Source organism: Gopherus evgoodei, chromosome 9 (assembly GCF_007399415.2).
Source record: "Gopherus evgoodei ecotype Sinaloan lineage chromosome 9, rGopEvg1_v1.p, whole genome shotgun sequence".
Lineage (NCBI taxonomy): Eukaryota > Metazoa > Chordata > Testudines > Testudinidae > Gopherus > Gopherus evgoodei.
The window spans coordinates 104,897,068-104,918,215 of record NC_044330.1 but is presented as its reverse complement, the minus strand read 5'-3'; the positions used below and the strand labels follow the sequence as shown (position 1 = coordinate 104,918,215).

Sequence of the window (21,148 nt, the reverse complement as noted above, 5' to 3'; positions counted from 1 at the left end):
CCTTCGAAAACGGGATCTTAGCATGCACAATGAGCATGTATGTTCTCACCGAATGCTTCTCCTGCACAGAACAGAAAGGACGGGAAGAGAGTATTCCCTGGAAAGCTACCAAAGTAACCCTGTCTCCTTTACTTTACAACGCAGGTGATTTTCCAAGGTCCTTTAGTGGGAGCTAGGTACCTGCCCTTTGTGCCCTGGAAAATCTCTTCCTCCAACAATTTGAGGCAGTGAACATGACTTCCCATGAGTCTGCCCAGCAGCACCTATGGAAATGGAACCAGGTTGGGACCTTTGATTGTTGCTCACAAAACAAATAATCATTTCAATAATGGGCGGCACTCTCCAGTTTGCCAAGCAGAACTGGCTGAAATTTTTTTCCTTGAGAAGTAATTTGCATGGGAAAAACCTTTTGGTCAAAAAAATTATTTTCCACAAAATTTGCCATTTTTTTTTATTAAAACACAAAAACAAACTGCACCTGGAAATCAATGACTGAAAACTTTTCAGTAAAACTTTGGGGTTTTTACAAACAAAAAAAAAATTGGAAAAAATTCTTAACACAAAACTGTTTTTAAAAAATGAAAATTGATAAAAATTTTAAATATAAGCGTTCTTTTCTCACAAAAAAAATTGGTATTTTTTTCACGTTCACTTTGCTGGTTAAAGTAAACTTAACCTGCCTGGCTACTCCAATAGGAAAACTCCCCCAGGCCAGGGAATTTCTGCCAGCGTTCACCATCAGGGGAACAGTGAGTGTATCAGAGGAGAGCTGGAACAGGGACATGGCGGAGCTGAGCAGCGCTACATCTGATTCCTCACGCGCGTAAACTCCTTTGTCAGGTGGCACCAGTGGCAGAAGTTAGAGAGCTGCTCAATTTTCAACTAGGACCAAGTGGCTGGGGATCAGGGAGACACAACCATCCCTGTGCCATTGCCACTGTCCACTGCTAGTAGGGAATTAGGGCCTATAATAATATATTATCTGAAGGGCATAGCGAATTCCTAGGCTGCTAACAGGGCCGGGCTGTGTAAGTATCATGTCTTTAGATTGTGAGAAGTACGAAGACTTTATTTTTAAATCCATTTTTACGAGTGTCCAAATCTTATTAAAGACAATTACATCGAAAGCTCTATGATCACAGGTGGCTGGCTCCAGGTATCCAAAGGTGCGTTCTAAAACTAAACCCTTTTATGGCTATAATGACCCTGCCGCAGATCCTCAGCTGATGTAAATAAGCTTAGCTCCACTGAAGACAAGAGAACCATGTGGATTTGTACCAGCAGTGGACCTATGTTATTAATTGTCAATTTAGGCAAGTGTTTGTTATTTTGTAAGCACCACAGCTGGTGTGCATGGTATTGTACATACAGGTCAAAGACAAGGACCCTGTCCCAGGGTCTCAATCTAATTCATACAAAGGTATCACTGGAGATAACAGAAACACATAAGTGGTAAGTTCATAACAACCACCTCTGTGTCTTCAGGGGTAAGAACATTGGGGGTGGGGGAGGTGTCCTTCATAGAATCATAGAATATCAGGGTTGGAAGGGACCTCAGGAGGTATCTAGTCCAACCCCCTGCTCAAAGCAGGACCAACCCCAATTAAATCACCTTCAGTGGTGTTGAGGAGATGCTTATCAGAGAGGCATATATAACTTTGCCATGCCTCTTCCCCAGTTAGCACTGCCCACTCTTGTGGCTGAGGGGTGGTCCTGCAGCCGTACCTTAAACAGCCACAAGTTCTCTCCAAGCAGCCGTTCTGCTATCATGGACACGTGGAGCTGTGCTGCCAGAAGCCAAGCAAGAATCAAGACGCTGACATACCAGAGGGATGAACTGGGTCTCTAATCTGCTTCTCAGATCTTTGATGGAGGGTGGCAAAAAAATCCTTCCATAGCCCCAAAACAAACGACACTTACTAAAATCACCTTCGTAACTCAGACTTCATTTTCAGAACGGTCAATAGCTCTGCACAAGGTGAGTTCCAACACCCCTCTCACCATTTAATTTGCATGCTCGTTTGTTCAGGATGCAGTCCCTGCGGTGCCACGTATGGAATACTGGCATTTTCCAGGCTGCCAGCCAAATGAACACTTAGGCAGACATTTATGCAGACAGAGAGCTAACGCTGGCGTGTATTACATTTTGTACAAGAGGGGCTGGTTGAGGAGTAGTAGTTTGTGTCTAGACAAGGATTCTGTGCCACCCCATCACTGACTGTTTGAACGCTGATTGTTAACAATGTCTCTGTGTGTGTGCATGGCAGTGAATGGGCCCAGGTGGCAGATGGTAGAACCTACAATTTCCTATTGGTATCATCTGCGTGGGTGTTTTATTTCCATTAACGCTTTTCATAAACCCGAGAATGCTATTACTATTATGATTTGTAATACCGTAGTACGGAGGGTTGCCAGCTTGGTTGGACATATTCCTGGAGGTTTCATCACATGACAGTCTTCAATGAAAGGTTAATCTTCCATTCCCGGAGACTCCAGGACAATCTTGGATGGTTGGCACCCTGCACCAGTATTCTATACATGGGACTGGGGGACTGAATCTTGAACAAGTGTGCAAGTTAAACAGAGAGAGGTGTGCTGGGACTCAACTTGTGCAGCGCTATGCACTGATGGATCCTTATACTTTCCTAGATTTTAACAAGTAAATTACATTTGTTTAGGAAGCTACAGAGGGGTAGCCGTGTTAGTCTGGATCTGTAAAAGCAGCAGAGAGTCCTGTGGCGCCTTATAGACTAACAGACATTTTGGATGAATCCGACGAAGTGGGTATTCACACACGAAAGCTCATGCTCCAGTACGTCTGTTAGTCTATAAGGTGCCAAAGGGCTCTTTGCTGCTATTTCAAAGGAGTGGGACTCACACCTGAATCAGGTGACCAATTGTAGCCCAAAGGGAAACACGAACCTCTTTTGCCTGCTTTGGAGCCAGACAGGCAGGGAACAGCCAAAAGGGAGACATACAAATCAAATGTTTGGGGTTCTTTTTATTTCCCTTCCATGTTTCAGCCTCTGGAACGCACTCAAGCCTTATTTTCAAGCTTTTCTCTGCAACCATGAAAGCTACAACGTTACTTTTTCATGTGGAAAGCTGAGAATCTAATCAAACCCCCTGCTTCCAGGAGCTGAGGCTTTAAGAAAAAGTCCTGTGAGAGTTGTTAATGCTGCTCCCAGTAAGAAAGGCAAATTCCATCATAAAGGCGAAAGCAGCCCGCTAAAGCTCAGGGCATGCCTGGAGTCAGGGCTTCGGTTTGGTTCCATTTCTAGCACTAGCGGACGTGGCTAGAGTCGTTCATTTACAAAATCCTGCTTCTGCACGTCTTGCTTTCTGACAACAGCTCTGAGGCGTCCGAGTTAAGCGTACAGAAAATAGAAACCAATAGGTTATGATTTACCCAGTTCACTTTGTTGCCTGAAATCTGTAGCTTGGATAGGAATGAAAGCAGCCATAACATCTGCAGATGTTTAACATTCAGAGGCATCCAAACTATTTGTGAAAGTGTTTGCAGAGCCAAGCCTCCTTTCGAGTGTATTCTCGGTCCTTCCCTTGCTGCCTGGATCACTCAGACACATGCAGAGTCAGACTTTCCTACAAAATACTTTGAGGGAGTGTCAAACAATCCTGCGATCAGATATCAGATACCAGTTTCATTGTGATCAGGGTGTCAACCCTCAGAAGCGGGTTATTAAAGTAACTCCCTGATGAACGATCTAAAATAAATGTAGATAAAATGTATTATGCTGGGCCATTTACTTTTAAGTGCAACAGCTTCTGTATTCTTTCCCACTTACGCGATATGCAGCATAAAACAGCACAAATAAATACAGATGTAGAGAACATTAGATACACTTTGTAAAAGCAAATTATGCACGTTCACATTTCTTTCTAGTTAGATCAAAATTAGATGTTTCTCCTCCATTATCTCAGTGGATACACTAAATGCCAGTGATTTATGAAAGAAGCCGGAGTGAGGGCCATTAGAATTGATTAACCTAAGAGACTGGTGACCTACTTACAAGTATATAAATATGATTATAATTGTGAGGTAAGTCATTTAATGTTCTGCAGGACTTCTCCATAATTCTATAGCAATGCATAAAAAACAAGATGATGACTGAAGGTTTGATCCTGCACAGGGTGCTGAGAGCCTTCAGGTCCCATTGAGGTAAATGAGCACTGAGGATGCTCAGTGCCTGGCAGAATCAAACCCCGTTTCCCATCACTGGACTAAAGGAGCCATTGTACTTCATGGCTGTGACAACTTACAGCACGCTGCACATCAAACACTTATCATAGGCTGCAAAGATGCTGCACCCAAGCAGCTTCCACTTATCTAGGAACTCTTACCCTGAGGTTTTTGGGGATCAATGTGTGAAAAGAGCCAGACCGAGAGTTGGGTTATGCAGCAGCAAAGTGGGGCTGGACTTTCCTGGACCCTTCTGCAATGGAGTGAGGGGTCAGGGAAAGTTTTAATCCAAAAGAGATCTTTAAAGATATTTGGAACATTGAAGGTGTTCTGGGCCCTTCTCACAGCATCTATACACATAGGGTAAGATGAGTATTGGAAATCTAGAGAGACTCAGCCCCGCTCTTTTGATATCATCTGAGTGTAGAGCTCCCCCCAATAGGCATATGATAGAGGCGGCCATCAGCCATCAGCTGCCTGACTTAAAGAGAGGTACCTGCCTTCCAGGACAAAAATTGTCAGGCAATACGTAAGAGATTTCACAGTGTGTTTGGTTAATGCAAAGTTAATCCCAGGGACATTTTAAAAAACTTTCACAAAATCCAAGACTCCTGGACTTCGAGGATGAACATATCTCCCTCCCTGCCCCAGCATCTTCAGAGAACCACTAGATGAATCTGCATTATCCCCTGTTCAGTCTGTGGAGGTGCCTATTTTTCCAGTCAGATTCCTAGGAGTGAGGCATGTCTTGCTCTCCCCCTTTAGGAGGTAGAGAGACAAGGCGAGTGAGGTAACATCTTTATCTGGCCAACTTCTGTTGAGGAAAGAGACATGCTTTCGAGCTACACGGAGCTCCTCTTCAGGAGCAGGCAGTTGTCCTCATCTCTGCCCCTTTGGCCTTGTCCTCACTGCTAAGAAAAGGTGGGTTTTTACCTTGGGATAACTGATGTACGTTGTCATAAACAGATGGTTAAGGGTTAATGTCTCTTTTACCTGTAAGGGGTTAACTAGCTCAGTAAACCTGGAACACCTGACCAGAGGACCAATCAGGAGACAAGATACTTTCAAATCTCGGTGGAGGGAAGCCTTTGTTTGTGCTTTTTGGGTTTTTCTTTGTTCTCTCTGGGGTCTGGGAGGGACCAGACATGTATACAGACTCTCCAATCTTCTGAAAAAGTCTCTTCTATTCCAATAGTAAGTAACAGGTAGAAAGTGGATTAGATTTATGTTTGTTTTCTTTATTTGCAAATGTGTATTTTGCTGGAAGGACTGTATCTCTGTTTGCTGCAACTTGTATTTGTGCTGGGGGGAGGCTTCTCTAGTGTCTATAAGCTGAAAGACCCTGTAACATTTTCCATCGTGATTTTAGAGAGATAATTTTTACTTTTTTTTTCTTTCTTTAATTAAAAGCTTTTCCTTTTTATGAACCTGATTTTTTTTTTATTCTTGTGTGAGACCCCAGGGAGACGGGGTCTGGGCACACCAGGGAATTGGTGGAAGAAAGGAGAGAATGGGGGGAGGAAAAGCCTGATTTCTCTCTGTGTTAGGATCACTGCCTCTCTCTCAGGCAGAGTCTGGGCGGGGGAGAGAAGTAGGGGAAGGTGAATTTTCTCTCTGTTTTAAGATTTAAGGAGTTTGAATCACAGTGATCTCCCAGTGTAACCCAGGGAGGGGAGAATCTGGGAGGAAAAAAGGAGGGGAATGGTTTATTTCCCTTTGTTTTGAGATCCAAGGAATTTGGGTCTGGGGATCCCCAGGGAAGGGGTTGGGGGCCAGAAAGTGTCCCAAAACACTATATTCTTGGGTGGTGGCAGCTCTATTATTTCTAAGCTAGTAATTAAGCTTAGAGGGGTTCATGCAGGCACCCCATCTTTTGGATGCTAAGGTTCAGAGTGGGGGAATCATACCTTGACATACGGGAAGACAAGGCACTTCAGTTTTGCCATGAAGTAAACTAGGCAAGGTCAACCATGGGTTGAGAGAGAGCGCTGACCTCACCTAGCTACCTTGTGGTAAAACCGAAGTATCTGGCCTTCATTGTGGTTTTACCTCGTGGTAGCTCACTGTAACCATGTATCAGTGACTGAGGATGCCAGATTCAGGATGAACTGCTGAGAACTAGGGCAGAAACACCCCAAGACTGGTGGCTAATCCCCCATAGGATGTACCAAACCAGCAACAGAAATAAACTCCTCTTTCACCACACTGGCTACAAGAAGTCATAAAAGCAGTTTCCTTGGGCATTCCAGTTTTTATGTCACCACCAAAAACACTGGATTCAGAAATGAGTGGTTCATTACAACCAGTCTCATCAAATGAAAGGTTCTTCTGATCCCAAAGGACCAGCCACACACCCAGGTCAACATATAACTTAGATCTTACCCCAAAATCACACTGTTGCCAATTTAGTATCTAAAATCTAAAAATTTATTCATAGAAAGAAAGAAAGGTGAGAGTTAAAATTGGTTAAATGATCAAACACATACAGTAATTGCAAAGTTCCTGGTTCAGGCTTGTAGCAGTGATGGAATAAACTGCTGGCCTAAGTCAAGTCTCTGGTTGCTTCCAGAGAGGACCTCAGTCTCTTCGTTAGAATACTCCCATTAGTATCAATCTACAGTCTAGCTATTTGAGCAAAATGGAGAGGTTTCCAGGGCCATTTATATCCTCGGCCATGTGGAGGGAAACCCATTGTTTCAAACAAAGACCTCATCTAGTGGAGAATTACAAGTGACCAAACAGTGTTTGGAGTCACATGGGTAAGTCACATGTTCATACCCAATTTCACTTAGTCGTTGCAGGAAGAAGTTACCTATATTCCAGACAGCACATTTATAGAACTGTCCACTCAATGTAGATGAGCATCTCCCATGGTCCAATGTGAGTTAAGTGTCCTTTGGATGGGTCACTCAATTTGAATAGTCCCTTCAAGGTGTGCTGGCTCACTACTTTGTGGGTGTTACCCCAGGAGCAAATATTTGAAATCCAGGTAGACAGCCAATATTCATAATTTCAAATACAAAAATGATGCATGCATACAGATAGCATAATCATAACTAGCAAATCATAACATTTTCATAGCTATCTTACATGCCACATTTTGTACAAGATTCATTGCAAATATGTAATAGTGGTTGCAACAATGATCTATATAGTCATATTTTGATCAGATAATGTCGCACTCACACACGTTAGGTATCCCATGGAAAAACCCTTTTTCAGCTCTGAAGATGAGGCCTTAATGACACAGCCAGCAGGTCCCTTGCTCCCCCTGCTCTGATTCAAAGGGTGGTTAGATAAGCCCAGAGCCCCATTTTACTTCAGGAAGGCAGGAAATGAAGCAAGAACAGACTTTCCTGTAGCATTTCATCATTTCTGGTGCATGTCCTCCTGGAGCCAAAAGTGGATAGTAAATACAGACTAACTTACGGGCTATTCCAGAACCTTAGCAAAGGTCTAAGTCAAAAAAAAGGACAAAGGCCTGGGCTGACAGCATGGGAGAAGTTCCTTAGTATACTTGTCGGTACTGAGAAAACCCCGTGTGTATAACATCGCGACAGCAGTGGAGAAAGGAGAGAAAATTAGTCTGCACTTTTCTCCAAGATGAGCATGAACTGAGACTTGGGGACGACACAGCCTTGAACTGTGTCTGTTCAGAAACACAGGTCAAGAGATGAAGCTCACAAGTAGCCTTTACCTTTACACCGAGCCAAGCCAAAACTCTGTATCCAAACAGCCCCAAACTCTGGGCTATTTCAGATGTGGCTCCGCTACTGACTATTACTCCTCAGGATCAAGCCCTAAAACCTTGAATGGGATACACAAGGACCAGAAAAGAATATGCTTCAAATTGCTTCCAATGCCACCTGTACTTCTAATAAATGTTTAGCCCTAATTCATTTTCTTAATTATTCAGCAGCGTCCATCCTGATTATACAGGGTGACTGCGCCAGCAATATCTAAATGTTATCCCCCAGCATGTTACTGGCTAATAGCTATCACTGAGTCACTGTCTGTTTCACCAATTATCCAGGTATCCTTTGCTGCCAGCAATATCTTCCCACTTAATTCACACAGAACTCAGCTTTGTGGACAGAGGCTGCACTGCTAACCTCTCACAATCGCTCTCACTAACTCTCTGTGGAACTACATTGCAAATTAATAACTTAAGTGTGATTAAATAAGTTGAAACGCAGTTGTGAATAATTTAAATTCTACACAAATTCTAAAGCTGCACAGCGAATTAGAAAATCTTGACACACACCTCTACAACACAATATCTATGAAAAGGGATGCCTCTGATTAAAGATACTGCGTCAAATTTAGACCAGTTGAAACTCCATAGGTGTCACGCTTTGGAGATGATTTAGGCCCCCTCAGTTTATAACCGTGACCACTGGGATGCAAATCAGTTAACGAACATAGAGTGGCTGACCAATGATAAGTGATAAAAAAAATATAATCAAAGCATTGCAAACTAAAATGCTTTTTATAAAAGCAGAAAGTTCTGTGGCAAAATCCTTGTTCCACTGAAATCAGTGGCAGCTTTTGCCATTGGTTTCCGCGGGCTGGAATTTTACGCCTCTTAGGGTACGTCTATACTAGCATTTGAGGTGTCGGGGATCGATTTATCACATCTCATCTGGACACTATAAATCGATCCGTGAATCGACGCCCGCACTCCACCTCGGCAGGAGGAATAAGTGGAGTCGACCGGGGAGCTGTGGCAGTCGACTTGCCGCCGTGAGGACAGCCAGGTAAGTCAAACTAAGATACTTCGACTTCAGCTACGTGAATAATGTAGCTGAAGTTGCGTATCTTAGTTAGAACCCCCCCACTAGTGTAGCCCAGGCCTAAGGCATAAAGTAATTCACACCAGCTCTTCGCTCTCCCAGAGTTCCTGTGCTCACAGAGCAAGGTCTATCAGCCTTAAACTACCAGCTAAGTTCAGATCAGACCCTCTTACAGTCCGAATCAATGGGAGTTTTGCATGTGGAAGGGGACATTGCTGTCAGTGTAGCATAACACCATGCTTCTTCCCGTGACAAGGATAGGGCCAGATCTTATATCAAAGCCTCCTGTTGACTTCAGTGGGCTTTGGATACGTCCATAACCCCTGGCTCATCTCCACACTGCCTCAGGCCTCCTCTCAAACAGGCAATAGCATTTTTCTCTTTATGATCAATCAGCTGAACTGATCCAGTCTTATGGAAGGAGGCATATCCAGTACATCATAGAATGCCAGGGTTAAAAGGACCTCAGGAGGTCATCTAGTCCAATCCTCTGCTCAAAGCAGAACCAATTCCCAGACAGATTTTTGACCCAGATCCCTAAATGGCCCCCTCAGGGATCAATCTCACAACGCTGGGTTTAGCAGGCCAATGTTCAAACCACTGAGCTATCCCTCCCCCTCACCAAGCCACAATCAATTACAAGGCTTTCAGGAAAGGAGTGTGCCACTCCCGCTACCTAGGACCAAACAGCAGACTACAGATGAACATAAGACTGGGCATGCGAATGCATGAGTGCACAGGAATGCATTTAACTTTCGCATCCACCCTTCCAGACACTGACAGTTGCCTAGAGATGACTGACAGATTTCTGGGGTTTATGCATGTTTTAGCTGCAGCCTTTTCCATATTCATATAACTAACAGGGATGCTGTGGGTTCTCAATTACTCCCCCTCGGAAACAGGCACGGACTCAGAAAGCAAATAGGTCTAAGATATTTTCATGGTCCCTGTAAAAATAGCATCCAGTATTGTGCCTAGTGCCGCTAAGGAATGCTTAAGAAGAAAACACCACCACAGATTAAACCTATACTTCGTGCCACTGGACTTTTTTGTTTTTGTTTTTTTAAATCTCTGTCATTTTAATTGCTCCAAAATGTTAGAGGTGAGATGAATCAAATAGAGTTTGTATGCAGTGTATGTAGCTGTGTTGACCTGAAGAAAAACTCTGTATAGCAGAGCTGTAACAAGGAATTTTTGCGCCTGAGGCAAGGGCTGGCTCCAGGCTATTCGGCAGTGGGTCCCTGAGTCCATGTCGGAGGGAGGGACCTATCTCTGAATTGCCGCCGAAGAATGAATGAAGCGGTGGTGGCAATTTGGCAGCAGCTCTACCTCCCGCCGAATTGCCACCGAAGAAGCGGCGGAGGTAGAGCTGCTGCCAAAGCGCCACCGATCGCGGTAGAGCTGCGCCCCTCCGCTTTGCGCACCTCGCCCTTGTTACGGAACTGCTGTGTGGCTCGAAAGCTTGTCTCTCTCACCTACCAAAGTTGATCCAATAAAAGATATTCCCTCCCCAACCTTGTCTCAACAGAAGGGTCAGGTGCAGGTGTTCTGGAACAGAGAGATATTCCCAGAACATAGACCAGGCCAACTATTTTGACTGCCTAATTTACTGTATGCCAAAGTGGTGAAGACTGTGGTACTGGGAATTGTACCTTTAGATGGCTCAGCTTTGGAGAAATGTAGTCTGGGGAGAAGGCTGAACAAAGAGTCTCTCAAGAATTGTGGGCACAAGGGCAACTCCTGAACACCAAGGAGGCTACCAGGTCAGAGGACCATGTGTTACTCTCATCCCATGTGCAGTCTCATGCACATCTGCCACGGATGTGAATGGGAGCTACACTCAAGGACTACATGTGGTAACGAAGCACTGCCCCCCTTCAGGAGTATGACATCCTGCCCGTAACCATTCTCTCTATTAGCAGTGAAGTGACTCCTGCTACTTAATTTAAACAACGGGAGTGTGGTGGGTTGTACAAACCCCACAGTGAGCAACAAGGGCTCATTTCGGGCTCAGCCAGCCCCACCCCACCACACCTCCAGCAGACATTCCGTCTGCTGGAGGAATGAAAAGGCAGCGAATTAGCTGCTGAAGATGAGCAGACCTGCAGCCCACAGCTCCAGCAGAGCAGAGGGGAGCCTAAAGGCTCTGACACTGCTGCCCAAAGGGGCCCTCTGTTAAGAAAGGGAGGCCTCTCTGCAGAGACAAGCAGAGAGGTAAGTATCCTGTGGCCCTGGACAGTAGCGACTCCCTCTTGCTTCCTTGTGATTTGGATTTTCCCACCAGGTGAAGGCCTTGGACTGAGGTGACCTCAGGAGGGGAGACGAGGGGAAGAGGCCCAGGGAGGACAGGCTTAAGTAGTCTTGGGTGCCAGGTTACTGGTCGCCCAAAGGGCCCTGGGTCAGAGCCTGGTGGAGTGGGAGGGCCCAGGCTCCCCTCCCCACAACCCCCTTGGCTGTCTGGGGTTGTGGCCATGACCACTAGGCCACGCTTCCCAACCAGACCCAGAGTGGAGACCATTACAGGGATCAAAAATAAACAAACTGGTCCACATGCTGCTCCTTGCTGTTTGTCGCTACTAGTGGTAGCTCTCGATCACCTCAACGGTGGTGAGAAGTGTCACCAGGGGCCATGGCTATTCTCAGTCTCCACTGGAGTCTGAAGTCAATGGAGTTATGCCAAAGATAAACGACGCGTGGCTGGCTCCTTAGCTGGAGTCTAGAGGTTGTTGCCAAGCTGTCACTGGCACTGTGGAGACCCACGTCGCGGGGCTCTTTCTAATATAGGCCACGTGTTGCCAACTCCTATACCCCAGTGGTTAAAACACAGAAACAACATGAGTTCATGCCACATCCATGTCCTGGTCCTCTTGTGTCACACACGTGTCTTCAGACTCCACGGAAGCCCTTGTTATTCTACTTTTGTCAGCTGATCCTCCTCTTTCTAGCCACCTATTTTCCCACCCTCCAGTACCTTTCCCTAAGGCGTGAGCCAGCTCCCACTGAAGTCCGGGACAAGACTGCCATTGAGTTCAGTGGGTGGTGCAGCAGGCAGTAAGTCCTCAACCCTTTCACTTCTCCATCCTGATTTCAGATAGGCCTGTCTCTCCAGGTTTAGCTCTGAAAATTAAGTTGCAGAAACAAGCCCCAGTGTACAGACTGTGGGGCAGGGCAGACTGAATCTCTCTGGATAACATCTGCCAGCTGTTTCAGTCTCTCCACAGTGGACAGTTACTTTGTTTTTCTCGTATTTTGTTTGGAATAAAGATGTGCCCACAGTGAAACAACCGTAATTTCAGACTGGTCACAGAAATTAAGAATGACTTGCTTCTAGTTGAGTATGAATCTTACTAATTATCCACCAACATTCAGATGGTAAGTTTGCCACGTGAGTTATTACAGGGCTCCAGAAAAGTGCTCCAGTGGCTGGGTTATCCGCAGGAAAACAGGGAGTGAGTTGGAAAGCATTAATAAACCTTAAAGACAACAGCTAGTATGGTGACTGATCCACTACTCAAGCATATGCGACTCATGGAGGAAGAAGGAACAGAAAATATAGTGAAGGAAGAATGGACTGAGGATTTGGAAGGCAGGCAGGGATGTTGCAGAGTTCAGAGGGAAAAAATGATGCTGTCAGATTCCAAATTGTTTTTTAAAAACACCCTTCTTTTGGCTGAACGGTTAAGGAGCTCGACTACAACACAGCTTTGAGTCTTGCTTCATCTCACACTGAAGGGCCATCTCCATTCAGCCAAGGGCAAAATGGGTGCCTGATCCATTGGGTCAGAGGTGGTCAGATGTGATGGCCACATCACTCCCTTCTGCACCATTGATGATGAAACTAACATGCCTCAACTGCATCAGCCCAATGAACCATTGGCGGGGGGAATTTGACTTTCTCATATTACCAATTACTCCATAGTGGATTCAAAGTTAAATAATGTAACTGGCCTAAAAGTCCTCACCACTGATGCTGTTGGCTTGCCTTTTCCATGTCACTTGGCTGCGACAATGAAAACAGGTCAATTTCAGGTGTGTTTCTAGTCAATTTCACCGTCCCTCTCACCGGATGGCAAATGCTGCAAGGCAGGGGCTGCAAACACTGCAGGGGAACAAACAACAACTATTTGCATCTTATAATTGTTTTAAATGACTAAAAATAGGTTTAAAAAGGAAACTCCACCCACACATTGCAAAACCAGTATTTTATACCTAAGCGACCTGACAATGGCTGAGCTGACAATATTTTCTTTTTCAAAGAGAGGGAGCCTCTCATTTTTGTTCTTTGGTACCTCAGATGGCCCTCTGGAGAACAAGAGACTCCAGAGAGAGCTGCAGACACCCCTGCACAGGGACAGGCATTGCACACAAGAAACTTGACCACGTGGGGAGTAAAAGCAGCAGTGGGTAGAGAGATTAATGAGGTTCAGAGGAGACATGGAGGGCTCTGTTGTTGTTCAGTATTTGGGTATGGTGGTGGATAGTGTAGTTATTGGGGCAAGGTAGTGTTTTTGGCTTAGTTTGTGTCGTCATTGTTGTGAGTAGCTAGTGGAGTTTGGGGGTAGTGTAATGGTTGCATAATATGAGATTCGTAGGTAGAAGAATAGGTTAAGTAGTGATAATAGGGCTATTATGGTAGCTATGATGAGTATTTGTTGTTTAGTCAGTTCTTGAATGATAAGTCATTTTGGTATAAATCCTGTTAGTGGTGGTAGGCCTGCTAGTGATATGAGGGTAAGCATTATTGTAGTATTTAGTACTGGTAGTTTTGTTCAGGATGTTATTATTACTGAGATTTTGTTTGTTTCCAGAAGTTTGATTATTAGGAATATTGTGGAGGTTATAATAATGTACGTGTAGAATGTGAGTAGTATGAGTTTAGGTGATAGAGTGAGGATTGTAGTCATTCATCCTAGGTGGGCGATTGAGGAAAATGCTATGATTTTTCGAAGTTGAGTTTGGTTTAGTCCATTTCACCCGGCGATAATGGCGGATGTTAGTCCTAATGTTAGTATTAATGGTGTATTTAGGGATTGGGCGGTTATTACTAGTAGAGATAATGGTGCTAGTTTTTGTCAGGTGGTTAAAATTAGGGCAGTTGTTGTAGTAGTTCCTTGAAGTACTTCTGGCAATCAGAAGTGGAATGGGGCTAATCCTAGTTTGATGGCTAGAGCTGTAGTGAGAATTGTGCATGGGATGTTGTTGGATATTTGTGTGATGTCTCATTGGCCTAATGTTCACGCATTAATGATGCTGGAGAATAAGATTAATGTTGAGGCGGTTGCTTGTGTTAGGAAGTACTTGATGGCGGCTTCGGTTGCGCGTGGGTGATGTTGTTTGGCGATTAGTGGGATGATGGCTAGGGTGCTAATTTCTAACCCTGTTCATGCTAGGATTCAGTGGTTGCTGGATATTGTGAGTAGTGGTCCTATGATTAGGCTTGAGGTGATGATTATACTTGCGTGTGGGTTCATTAGTATAGGGAGGATTTAAACCTGCATTTTCGGGGTATGGGCCCGAGAGCTTATTTAGCTGACTTTACTAGAATATAGTACAATATGGAAGTATGGGGAGTTTTGATCTTCCTGGTGTAGGGTTCGAGTCCTATTTTTCTAAGGAAACGAGTGGATTTTAACCTCTATTATTCACCCTATCAAGGTGATCCTTTAGTTCAGGCACGTGTCCTATGGTATTGGGGGTAGTCCTGATAAAGCAGTTGGTATTGATATGTGTCAAAGGCATAATGCTAGGGTGATTGGGAGAAAGTTTTTTCACAGGAGATGTATAAGTTGATCGTATCGGAATCGGGGGTAAGAAGCTCGGATTCATAGGAATCCTGCTGACAGTAATATTACTTTTGAGATTAGTGATATGGAGAATAGTTCTGGGGTATTGCTGATGTGGGCTGGGTTCAGGAATAGGATGGTAGTTAGGGTATTTATTATTAGGATATTTGAGTACTCTGCTAGGAAGAATAGGGTGAATGGTCCGGCAGCATATTCGACGTTAAATCCGGATACAAGTTCAGATTCACCTTCGGTTAGGTCGAATGGTGCTCGGTTGGTTTCGGCAAGTGTAGAGATATACCATATTATTATGAGTGGCCAGGTGGAGAATATTAAGTATATTGGCTCTTGTGTTGTTATGAATATTTGTATGTTAAAGCCTCCTGAGAAGAGGATGAGGGACAGTAGGATGATTCCTAGGGTCACTTCGTATGAGATGGTTTGGGCGACTGCTCGTAGGGCGCCTATTAAGGCGTACTTTGAGTTTGAGGATCACCCCGATCAGAGGATTGAGTAGACTATGAGGCTTGAAATGGAAATTAGAAATAGAATACCAAGGTTGAGGTCGGCTAGTGGAAATGGAATTGGGAGGGGCAGTCAAATTGATAGGGCGAGTAGTAGGGCTAGAATTGGGGATAGGGTGAATAGTGTGATTGATGAATTTGATGGGTAGATTGGTTCTTTGATGAATAGTTTTACTCCGTCTGGTGCTGGTTGTAGTAGTCCGTATGGTCCTACGATGTTAGGGCCTTTTCGGGATTGCATGTATCCTAGTACTTTTCGTTCAATTAATGTGAAGAAGGCTACAGCAATTAGGATTGGGATTATGTATATTAGTGGTGACATGAGGTTGGATAATAGTGCTTTCATGAATTGGGAAGGGGAGTTGAACCCCTGGATAAAGGGTTTAGGCCTCTCGCATTTATACCTGTCTCTGCCACCCCAATTAGACCCTTTTTTTTGGGTCAGGATTTTTGTCTTATTGTTAGTTAAGTTGTTTTCACTAATGTAAGGTAAGGCTTGTTTTACGATATTGGCCTTGTCTTTTCGGTCCTTTCGTACTAGAAAAGGCTCAAGTCTATAGATAGAAACCGACCTGGATTGCTCCGGTCTGAACTCAGATCACGTAGGACTATTAATCGTTGAACAAACGAACCCTTGATAGCGGTTACACCATCAGGATGTCCTGATCCAACATCGAGGTCGTAAACCCCATCGTCGATAGGGACTCTATGATGGGATTGCGCTGTTATCCCTGGGGTAGCTTAGTCCGTTGATCAAGTATATTGGATCGTTTATGCTGATAGCACTTTGAGTTGTTAGTCTAGGTTTAAAAGAATAGTTCTTTTTTCGGAGGTTTTGTTTTTCTCCGAGGTCGCCCCAACCGAAAATAGAAATCAGGTGTTATTTTGATAGGCCTTGGTTAGGTTGATGTAGGTGATAGTTGATTTCGTATTTGAAGTTCCACAGGGTCTTCTCGTCTTATAGTATTATTCTCGCTTTTGCACGGGAAGATCAATTTCACTGATTGTTTGTAAGAGACAGGTAGAACCTCGTTTGGCCATTCATTCTAGTCTTTATTTAAAAGACAAGTGATTGCGCTACCTTTGCACGGTTAGGATACCGCGGCCGTTTAACAGAGTCACTGGGCAGGCATTACCCCTAATACTTGTGTATTGCTAGGGGCTATGTTTTTGGTAAACAGTCGGGTTCGTTTGATTTGCCTAGTTCCTTTTACAAATTTTAATCTTTCTTGTGTGCGCTCCTGTGTTGGGTTAACAGTTAAGTCTTATAGGGTGTTTTAAGCATTATTGGTTTTATAGCGGTGTTAATAATCAGTAGTTTATCTGTCATGATTTAAGCTAGCGCATTAGAGAAGTTTATCTTCTTGTTACTCATTTTAGCATTAGTTCTTCTATTGTGGTAGAATGGCTCAATGTTATTTGGGGAGAAAATTTGTGTTACTGTTTTGTTGTTGTAGTGAGCTTTGACGCTTTCTTTGTTGGTGGCTGCTTTAAGGCCTACAGGTAGTGGATGTTTATGTGTTTTGTCCTCCGTTTTAGGTTGTATCCTTTTTCAATTGGGCTGTACCCCAATTGAATAAATCTTAAACTTTTCTTTTTACTTTAAGTTGTTTTATAGAAGGTTTAAGGTTGAACTTATATTCTTTTATTGAGCAACCAGCTATCACCAAGTTCGTTAGGCTTTTCACCTCTACTTATAGATCTTTCCACTCTTTTGCCACAGAGACGGATTTAGCCTAATTGGGCTGTCTTTAAGTAGCTCACTTGGTTTCGGGGGTTCATACTTTAGGTCTCTTTGCTTGAATATGCTGGCTAAATCATGATGCGGAAGGTACAAGGGTTTATCTTTGCTTTTATATGGCTTAGTGATTGTTTCATTGTTTTTCACCTTTCCCTTACGGTACTGAATTCAGTGGGAACAACATCAACCCCTTTCTGCAAAGAAAACACACTTCATTCAAGCGACACTACACTTCAGAGTGCTTAGGGCAGGATGACAGTCTGAAAGCCTCTCCTCTGCGGCAACAGGAAGGAAGCTGAACTCTTGTGAGGGAGTGCGGTCCAGTGGTTAGAGCAGAGAATTGAGAGCCCTGTTCCCAACTCATCCTATTCTTTTCATTTCACCACTTTTTAAATCGGTGTGATGCATCCAATTACCACAGAGCTAGACCACCCCTAGCCGTAATGTCGGTGCATGGGGTCTGGACCCTCCAGAGGGTGACCAGATGTCCTGATTTTATAGGGACAGTGCCAATTTTGGGGTCTTTTTCTCATATAGACTTCTATTATCCCCCTCCCCCATCCCAATTTTTCACATTTGCTGTCTGGTCATCCTAATCCTCCCTTTCCTCACACGGTCACCTGAGAGCGAGCTGGATCTTGCGAACCAGTCCTGCGCAAAGGCTGCGCCGCTGCTCCTTCCTATTGAGAACGAGCGGGTGGAGAGAGAGGTAGAGAGCAGGTGGAGCCATGACTCCCTCCTCACCCTGCATGGATGATTGTGCTGGCTGGGTGGAAGGAGTGTCCAGAGCTGCAGTAAATTACTGCTCTCCGGCACAAGAGGAGGATATGGGACTCCCCGCCTCCCACTTCTTCCTGGGTCTCCTCCTGGGCTGTGATCCTGCCCCTAAGCAGCAGCAAACATTTGCAATCCAGGCATCATTCTATCCAGTGACAAGTTATGCTATAGGATGTCAAGCTAACTGCAGCATTTTTTCTCTCGAAAGGAAACAAATGCAAATTCTTGCTAGTTTGCTAATTACGTCACCCAGCCGTATTTCATCTCAGCCATTTCAGGAAAATAATTGGAGAAGGTTTGCAAACCCCAAGAAACCATTTCTCTCCTGCCGGTGAGGCAGATGCAAACATAAGTCAATACGTGTCCATACATCTCCAGCCTCAACTTCTTATGAAGCAAAATAAAAGCAATCTGGTTGTGAACTGATCCAGAGCAAATACGATCTTTCAGAACACTCCACACTTGGTTGGCAGAGTTGATTTATAGTATGCAATCGAAAGATCAGTGTGCAAATGTGGGGAATATCTCCCCTGCACCGTTTCCCTGTTAGCAGACATTTATTTTTGCATCACATACAAGTAAGAAGGCTCTAGCCTGCAAAATAGCAGCCATTGAAAGATAAGCCCTGGACAAGATTATATTGTATTTCTAAATGGGTTGTTTTACAAGGCAAATATTCAATTCATCATATTAATAATACTTGGCAATTGTATAGCTCTTTCCATTAGATGATCACAAAGTGGGATCTAACCGTAATAAATAAAGCTTCACAACCCACTGGACTTCTTAGATGAACTGTTATCATGCCCATTTTACAGATGGCAAAAGTAGGATACAGAGGATGACATCTCCTATTGTGCTGAGGAAGGTTAATGTCATCTGCTTTATGTCACCTAGCAAGTCTGGGGCAGACCTGAGTCCAGAAACCAGAATTTCCAGTAACTAGTTCTGCAGTTTTACCACAAGACCATCCTGAAGCAAAGGTAATTGGTATGTCATTATTTCAAAGCCAAAAGCAATTCTCTCTCCTCTTTTTTTTTGGACTAGAATTGCTACAACTGACATCTCTGGCTAAGCTAAATCCAAAGTCCTGTTATTAGATTTCATGGTTAGTTTCCTAGATTTAACAGCTTTTCCGCATGCAGAATAACAGCTCTGATTCCTGGCACTACAGTCAGACTTGGCGATAATTTCTAAAGTAAATCGGAAAGGAGGGGCAGGGAACCCAAGACAATCCTAAAACCAGACACTTTTAAAATTGCGAAAATGAGCAAATGAAGTACAATATTGTCATTTGCAGGGACGGGGCCATTCAATGCTTTTATAAAAACAAGTCATTCCAGATTCCCAGTTTGCTCTGACAAAACTTGACTCAGCAGCTCAGAATTGTTTCAAGTGTGAATCCTTCAGGGACCAGCAAACTTCGCTAATAAAATTCTCCTGGTACCCTCTTCTCAGACTATGATCCTATGTGGTGCTGAGTGCCTCATAGGAGGTGCTGGACACTTCCCGGTGATTTCGAAGGACGACAAGAGCCAGTGTTGAGCATTTCCCAAGGGGGCACGTGGCATCTGGAAACATTGGGGCCTCACGGGAATGACTGTAAAACCAGTTGCTAATGTGCACGTGGTACGATTTCCTTACAGACGTTGCTGTCAAAGCACTCCAGTCCCAAACCAAAGTTACACCTTTTTATACAGTGCTGTTATGTAGGCAGAGAAAATGCACATCCTGAAACCTACCTCCTGGTATGGGAAAACAGAGAAGATTGTTCTATTGCTGTTATTTTTGTATCTAAAGGGGACGGGCTGCTTGCTTACATGATGCTATTTGGGATACAGGCAACCAAGTGGGTTTCACATTGCAGGTGAAATCCTGGCCCCACTGAAATCAATAGCAAAAATTCCATTGAGCGCTGTGGGATGAGGATCATGCCCAATAGCTGACTGGAGGTCAAGCTGTGGGCTTGACTCTGCTCTGTTACACCACTTATAAGCCAGTGTCATTCCACTGAGCGGAATGGAGTCACACAGACGTGCAACTGGTGCAGCAGAGCAGACACTCGGCCCCAGGAGTGTAGCAATGTTGCATTGGTTACACAATAGCACCAGAGCAAAGGGTCTTGGGAGCCAAAAATCCTGCTGCCCCCCTCGGTCTTCCAGCCCTCGCTCCCCATCACCCTCTGTCTCGCTCTCCTTGTTCGTAGAGCACAGGTTGCTACTCGCTGAACTTGTGTCACTAAATGTTTATGTGAAAGAAAATCCCAGCTCCCTTTCTCACCAGTCTTGTTTGGCCTCAGAGCCGCCCCGTCTCTTCCGGAGCACAATGGAGTGGATGGATCCTCATACAGGAGAGGAAGAGGTTGTTTATGGAATGCTACGGCCAAACTCCTGCAGAGACTGGTCAAAGGCGCTGAGCAGAACATCTGCAGCCACCAACTGCAGAGACGTTCTGCTCTATTCTGACTTCATTCACCCACACGACGTAGGCATTGAAAAGCTCCCATGCCAGGAGCGGTGGAAGGGCATTACCAGGTGGAGCCGACATTGCATCCTTACATGCCTCCTGCCCAGGACTCTGCACTGCCTTCCTCCCTCCTGCCCTGTACCATTATTCCTGCGACCTACGAGGTTGCTGAGCCCCAACACGAATCTCATTGCACTACGTGTGCCCATTTGGCAGGGGCTTCCCCCACTGGGCCTGCACTGGCCAGGATATGGCTGCTAACATGGAGAGCTTGCTCACAGAAATGTTTTGCCTGGCCATTCCCCTGAGCAGACTCTCTGTGCTAATGATTCCAAAAGCAGAGCAAGGTTGGGTCATATATAGCCCTGGGATAGGCAGGAAACTATGTGAAAACAACATCCACTTGAAATGTTTATTGTAGAAAAGTCAGGCAAGTCAGAGTCATGGTCCTTGGAACCACCTTGCTGCTGCCTCCTTGAACGGATCCTGGATCCTTGCACTCCACAGCCACACCTATCACAAACATACAGCACTATCTATGCATGGGGCAGCCTCTGGGCCCTGCTCCAGCTGATTTGTGCCACTCTGAGCTGGGAATTCAGCTGAGCTGGCTACTTCAGGTTTCCCCTTTGGGGATGTCAGAGGAATCTCTAGGTAGAGTAGAGCTGATGCAGCGGTTCCAGGCCACTCTCTCCTTTGGCTACATTCCAGGGAAGAAAGGTATAGCTAGGGTATTTCTATGGTCTGATGAGCCCCGGAGACTGTCACTACTTTTTATGGGTCACGGACAGCTAATGGTAAGTTAGGGCAGCCTTTAGGCTACTCAAATTTACCCAAGGAACCAGGGGCCACAATAGTTATGT

At 44.7% G+C, this 21,148-nt stretch overlaps 1 pseudogene; it reads right to left on the bottom strand.

The window, feature by feature from the left end:
* Positions 1–13,446: 13,446 nt before the first annotated feature.
* On the bottom strand, positions 13,447–17,221 carry LOC115657114 (annotated as a pseudogene).
* Positions 17,222–21,148: the final 3,927 nt, after the last annotated feature.